Source organism: Vidua chalybeata, chromosome Z (assembly GCF_026979565.1).
Source record: "Vidua chalybeata isolate OUT-0048 chromosome Z, bVidCha1 merged haplotype, whole genome shotgun sequence".
NCBI classification, from domain to species: domain Eukaryota; kingdom Metazoa; phylum Chordata; class Aves; order Passeriformes; family Viduidae; genus Vidua; species Vidua chalybeata.
Genome location: NC_071570.1, coordinates 28504461 through 28511877, shown reverse-complemented (window position 1 = coordinate 28511877; position 7417 = coordinate 28504461).

The following is a 7417-nucleotide window of genomic DNA, read 5'->3' as shown; positions in this document are numbered from 1 at the left end:
AATATGACTTATTTTCTGACAAGTACAACTTTGTCATTTTTATCTGATGGTCATCACATCTTCACACAAAAATAGCTCTCCTTTTTCTTCTCTCCCCTCTTTTTCCCCCAGCTTGACTACAGTGCAGATTTGTATTCTTGACACTCTCATCCCTGTTTGATGAGTTTTAGGAAAGTCCAACTGTCATATTGTCCCCAGAAGCAAAGCAAACACTGCCTTAAACTGATAGCAACACAATTTAGCTGCCCCATAAACAGTAATTTTGACTCCATGGTATGCGGCTGCTCCTTCAACATTCAAGCAATGGAAATGACATCATTATCAGGCAACTCTAGATGATGAAAAATGGCCTACATTAGGGAACACTGTGAACACGAAAAATCTTCAGCTATCAGCCATCGCCATTGTAATGTACTTGTCTCTATCTGCAGATTTAGACCTATGATGAGGTTGAACTTGCAAGAGAAAAAAACACACTTTGCAGAGTATGTTTGTATAATTAAGCAGAAACATCTCTGCAGTTCTGAGGGCGATAGTTGTGCAGAGGCCAACAAAAGCCTGAAGACTAAGATATTTCAGCCACACCGTAAATGTAAGGATCCTCAAGGAGTATGGTCTTATAGACACTGTTGCTGTTAGAAATAGAAATCTAGAGTGATTCTTTCTCAGGATTAAATTTACTATTCTGTATCCAAATTCTCCTGCAGGTTTTTTGCCTACTGTAAGGACACCATTACTTTGCAGAGGTCCTGCAGAAACATATTCTCTGCAGTATCTTTCACTCCAAAGGTAACACCACAGCCTTGCCTGGTATGAGCCTTTCAAAACCAGACCTGTAAAGACGAGGGCTGCCAAAGGTAGGGGCAGTGGAGGTGCCTGCATGAGTCATACTGAGAGGGCACAACAGAGACTGACCTCTCAAAGAGTTACCATGCAATGGGGAGAAGAGTTAAGCAAGGATTTCAAACTGAACCCAAGAGCTGACTCATCAGCCAACTGTTTTGGGGACAGAGGGTTGATTTCTGAGTAGCAGGAGCTGAGAGATAACAGAAAGCAACACTCTGAGATTCACAAACCTGTGCAAAGCTGCTGTGGTACTGCCTATGGTGAGAGCCTGTAGCTTCCCAGCTGTGACTAGGTGGGGCAGAGGAAGAGAAACAGTGAGAAGCAAAGGGAAGGTTGTTCTCAGACCACCTTCCTGCCCAATGCAGGGAGCCCTGGAAAGACAGCCTTTTCCCTGGAGTATTAATGTTAGTATCCCCAGGTTGGTAAGGATGCACTGAGACCTTGAGACGCTCTGGGTCACTCAAGCTTCCTTGGGCATTACAGAAATCCTGAGTGGTTTAGGGCACAGCAGAGTAAAGGATCATGGTATCTGGTAGAGCACTAATGGAATATCAAGAGTTTCCTTCACCTTGTCTCTCACTGAGAGGCTTCATTTTACATCCATCTGTCCTGTTTCAGCTCTCCTTGCTCTATTAATTGCATGGGAATGGGATTAAGTCTCCAAAGCGTACCTTTCTATGACATACAGTGTCCTACACAGAACAAGGATATTTGAACACTCTTGTCCTGTAAGTGTAACCTTCTGTAATGGGAGGTTGTGTTAACTCTTTTCTCCTTTTCGCTACCTTTTACATTACAACAAACAAAGTTAAGATTTCCAACGCTGCAGCTCTGCAGCACCTAGAAGTTGTACTGTAAGTAAAAATTAGGAAGTCTTCTTCAACTGCTCTGCGGCTATCTGTGAAGGCACATAGTGAAAACTGGATAATATAGTTTTGGAAGACCAAAACTATAGGAACTCTGGACACAGTTTTTCAAACTGGAAGGGTTCTTAAGTCAAGTGATCACCTTCTTTCAAAATGAAAAGGGAAGAAAGATACCTTTTCCTTTTCACAAAGATTAAGTGAAATATTTTGTCAATATTCTGTGCTGTATAAATATGAAGACACTACCAGCTTTCTTAGCAACTTATTTAGGTGCCAGAATAAAAGGTTTTCAACCTTAGAAATGTGTTAGCAACATCTTCATAAAAAAAGATGAAATTATGAAAGTTTCAAACCAAGTTTACTTTCAGGTGTTTTCTTACAGAAACAACATAGAAATTTCAAAATGTTTCTCCCTCCTGAGTTCCTAATGGCTTGAATGGGACTGCTCTGTACTTACAAAGCTCAAGCAAAACATAATTTCTTTGCCATCTTCAGCTTCCAGAATCTTAGCACATTTTCCTATGCTTTATGTTCTTGGAGTCTGTCTAACCAAAGCAGGAAATTACAAGAGAATTGCAATTGTCATTTGGATTTTGCTTTGTTTAGTCTTTTCAAGAAATTTCAAGAATGGTTTTTATCCCTGTGTTTATTACAAAAAGCTTGAGAATGTGACTCATAGAGGCTCAGAAGGTAGCACTTGAATAAAAAAAAATATAAATTTACAGCTCTGTAATTTCAAAGATGGTGCTACATGTGGTGAAATGGGACAAGAAGAGGTTGATACAGGATTTTTGCATGCAGACGCTCTAGCTGGGATATTGCTTCACAGTCCAGGTCAAGGACAAGTATGTCCTGAGATCTTTGCTTAGGGCCAGCCCCAGGGCTTGGGCTCCCAAAGCTGAGAGGGACCACAGCTGAGCAAAGCACTTCCAAAGAAACCCTTTTTTATTTCTTTCTCCATACTACATTTTTCAGTGCCATAAACAAGCAGAAAATTCCGTTCTGTGCTCAGAAAAGCAAAAACTTGTTTCTGCAGTCTTTACACACTGAGCTTTAAAACTGACTTTTTCTGCTTTTCATTACCACTGCCCTCAGCCATGCTGTAGTCTCACCACTGCAAAGTGAAGACACCTCAGGGAGGGAGCCTCAGGTGCTCAGCCACGTGTCTGGCCAGGGGTAACTCAGGGCTCCTAGGTATTACTGAGTGTTCCTTGTTTCTACCTTTTGGCTGCAAAGGAGACCTCAAGGAAAGACAGACTTTCTTCTCTACTTAAAACTCTGAGCTCCTAGTTGAGACACTGCTTGAGAGAAAGATTAAAGGGGTGACTCATTGCAAGCCCAGGAAAGTTTTTTTCCAGGTACTTGTAGCAATCTCAGCCACAGGGCAGAAGTACCACCTCTTTAGGCAAGGAGGTGAGAAATTCTCTGATGGTTATGGTTTTCAGCAAAGATGAGTAGACTCTAACAAACACCAGAGTTCAGAAGCAAGGAGATACAGAGCAGTGAGTGTAAACAAGAACTGTCTGTTTAGCAAAAATAATGAGACAATAGCAGATGGTCAGAAAATTATTCACTGGGGCTGGTAGAGATGGAGGCAAGTCTCTTGGGCTGCATGGTTGCTGCAATAGTTTTATTGATTTATTCCATGCTTTGATATTATCTTTGGAAATCTACCTCAAGGGAAACTTCTAATGGGTAAACATCTTAAAAAATATTACTTCCTGAAGGGAAGAACTCTTTCTGGTAGTGCCTTTGATATGCTTGATCTTGTCCTTCTCCTGGAGGAAGGTGACTCAGTCCCTGACCCACCAGAGATGGGTTTGGGCAGTGGGGTACACCCGGAATAACAACCTCCAGGCTGCGGCTCACTGCTCATTTCTCAGTCTGATGTTAAGGAGAATTTGAAATTTCATCAAGGAACATCTTGCTGGTTCACCAGCTCAACTTCACATCTCATTATGATGGGGGAGCCAGTGGTTACTTCAGTAGCATCTCTTAACCCACACAGTGGGGATCACTGCTCCAGGCTACTCACTGCCCTCCATGTCTCTCTCAGAGCCCCAGGCATCTCACATGCCCCACACTTCTGAGTGTGTGTGTTAGAGCTGTCTGGTAATTAACAAGAAAAAAGGCTCCCCTGTCACCCTCCCTCCCTACCACCATCATATCCAATGCAGTTCATCTGAAGTTTTGCAACACTATCACCCTTTAATTTTTCCTCCTCCAATGCTAAAGTTCTTGTCTAGCTAAAAGAAAGGACCATAAGCTCTAAATGCTCTGCAGTTGACCCAAATTCTCCACTTTTAAGGGAGAATTGCAGGAGGAATCCACACATATCCTGAAGTTTGGGCCCAAACACTTCTAAAGCTGGTATTGCCCTATCCTCTAAGAAGTCGTATCACTAATGTGTTGGCAGTCAAACTCTCTTGCATCTCATTCATCAGAAGGAGAAGGGTTTGACTTGTTTCTTGGAGCTATAATCTATGTGGTATTAACTAGAATGAAAGATGGAATACATTTAGGTATGCAGAGAGTTAAATAGAGTTTAAGTAGATTAAATAATTTAAATAGAGTTAAACACTGGGCTTTAATAGGTTTCGGCAAGAAGATTATTGAAGAGCGGATATTAATATATACTGGTATATAAGCACTCATGAAGCTGGTGGAAATTCCTGTGAACAGAAATATGAAAACCATTGACCAGACCACTGGCCACAATGGGGTTATAACAGAATCCACAAAGTAAAGAAGGACCACAACTCTGTGTTAAAAAGACCACAGTTTCCTTCTCTGATTTATTCTCAGACCATCAATTCCTAATAGCAGTGATAATTCCTGTCCACAAGAATAACACCAGCTAATAGATTCTGTGGCTGGTCTTTTCTTAGTTAGCATGACCATATCATGAATTTTCCACATCTTATCAATGTTCAGAGGGAACAAGAATCCCTTAATTGTTCAAGCTATATCATATATAAGTAAAAAAAATTAAAACAAAGTGTAGATTTCATCTACAGGCAGACAGCAAAGATTCAAACCACAAAACTCTTTGCACAATATCTAAAGGAGTCACAGAAGTCCAAAATAACAAAGAAATCATATGAAAGCTTTTTTAAGTTACAAAAAAAGACAAAACCAAAAACAAAACAAAACAATCAAACAAACAAATTCATCTTAGGGAATAATCTCAGGGAAGTTATTCCAGGAAAAATTTGTTCACTAATATACTGCGTTGCATGTCACATGGGCTAATTATAGGAATGAAAGCAACACAGGAATTAGATGGTCTTTTCAAGCCTGTAAGGAGTGTGAACAAAGAATATAATTACACATTGAGCCCATTGATTAACCAATTACTAGTTAAAGCAGATTTAGACTTTAAATTAATTTAGTTCTGAATTCTGGGGATTTTTGGGCTAAGATAAACAGTGTTTGAAGATTAATTATCCTTGTCTAAGATGAAGGAACTCATTTCAATTTTGTTAGCGTGTTGAAAGACTGGCTGCTGCATGGGAGAGGGTAGACTGCAAATCTCAGCAGTATTGAACTGACTGATTAAAGTGTATTCTGAGACTCCTAATCACTCTAATCCTCACAGAGAGTGGCAATATTACACACGACATTGTGACAGCCCAAATTAATATTTAAATGAAAAACAGACTAACATTATTTACCTAGATGAGAAAGTGCACTCTCTCCAAAAGACCAAAGAAGTCCAGCAAAGGACTTACAAACTCAGTAGTGAGGAAGCACTGGAGCACAGCTTTTCATGCACCTTTGCCCAAAGAGAAACTAAAGGTGCTGTTGTGGCACCTGCCATTTATTCTGCCACACCACAGCATCCTGACTGAACTGTGTGGAAGGGCTAATACAACATTTTACTTTTCTGTAAGTAAAAAGTTTTCTTTTCAGCTATAACCCCAGGGAAGCATTTACTGGAAGAAAAATGTCACAATTCAATAGCTGTCCTGGTGTGTGGATAGATTTTCTCAGCAACTTGCCTAGTGAGGTGCTCAGCTGCCTAACGTCCCCTGCCACATAGAGGAGCACAAACACTGTGGCACTGTTATGTGTCCCGGGCCAGCACAGCCTGCTGCTGCACCAGAGCTTCCTGTCCCACATTAGGCTCTCCATCAAATGTCCCTAGTCTGTCCCCATCACAAGTCACCCTTTGGCTTCTTGCTGGGAGTATGTTGGAAAAGAAGCACACCAACTTGCTTGCTATTTCCACAGCAAGAAGTAGCCTGAAAGTTAATATAAATGCTATTTTTAATATTAGGATGGTAAATACAGTCAACAAAGGATACCTTTTGGGAAGACGAAAGCACAAAAAGCACCACTTTGTTGCTGCTTGCTCCTCACTAAAACAAAGCATTGCTTTCACTAAACTTCAATGCAGACCAGGAAGACCTTTCCTTATGGCCTCATTCCTTAGGCAGCATATTTCCACTGAAGTCAGTATAAAGCATTTTAATTTGCAGAAACAAGCAGAAGGTACAAACTATATTTTTGGAATACAAAAGCCCAGAAGGTCTGGACCTCTTTGTGGCAGGTGCTGGAATAGCACATACTGCCCATACTGCAGAGAACATGGCAAAATAGATGCAAGGTTGCAGAACATGATGAAGTAAATGAAGGACTAAAGAGTGCCCGCAGAACAAGGCAAGTCCAATGAGGTTTCCAGAGTCACAAGAGGCAAACTAGATCTAGGAAAAGCTAGGGCTGCAGGGAACAGGGTAAAAAATAAGCCATCAGCCATTACCACTGAACAATATATCCTCACATCTTTCTCTTCTCAGGTCAGGTGAGCCTGACATGTTTGTTCCTTCCTCAGGCCAGCAAGTTTTTATGGGGCATCCAGAACTGCATCAAAGAGTTGCAAGCCCCAGCCAGGATCACTGAAGGTTAAATACCTGCTCTCAAAAAGACTGTGCTGCCCCTCTCCATTTTCTGAATTAATTGGGTTGTCGGAATAATTACAACTACTTCTGCTCATAAAGCACTCACTGTGGAGGGTCCAGACCTTCACCCTAAGTAAACAGTATAAGTATGTTCAGTTTCTTCCCTTCAAAACACTTTCCTTGCAGCATCTGGTGCTTGAAACATCTGGTGCTACAACTAAATCCCAGCAAGCATGGGATCCTGTCCTGTGAACCCACATTGCGTGCTGGTAAATTCAGAGCCATAGGTTTTTTATGATTAGCTTGCTTTATTGGTTTTTATAATATTACTACTTCAGCCTGACTAGGAGTCCAGTCTTGGAATAAACTTCGTTTTGCTAGGTGCTGGGCAAAGACATGGCTACAAGGTTCCTAGCATATTGCACTGGTGCCCCTAATTCCCAGATAGGGGAAAATATACTGGTTTATCCCCCATTTCCAGACCCCAGAGGTATCTGTATTTTGGTGATGCAGATGTGGCACACACACAAGATGCGCTAAAGGCTTCAGGTGAAATATAAATTAAGCAGCAGCAGGGCAGAGAAAAGATTTGTGTTTGGAGACTATCTTCAAAAATAGATTTCTGGCCAACTGCTCCTGCGTGCACCCCTCCAGTGTGATGTCTGACAGTTTCTTAGCACAGAAACTCTAGGGGCAGTACATATCTCCTACAGCAGACATAATTTATAATCATTCTTTTTAAAGAAAACCTGCTCCTGTAAACCCAAACACTTTAATCCTTACAAGTGACCTAAACAAGTATCC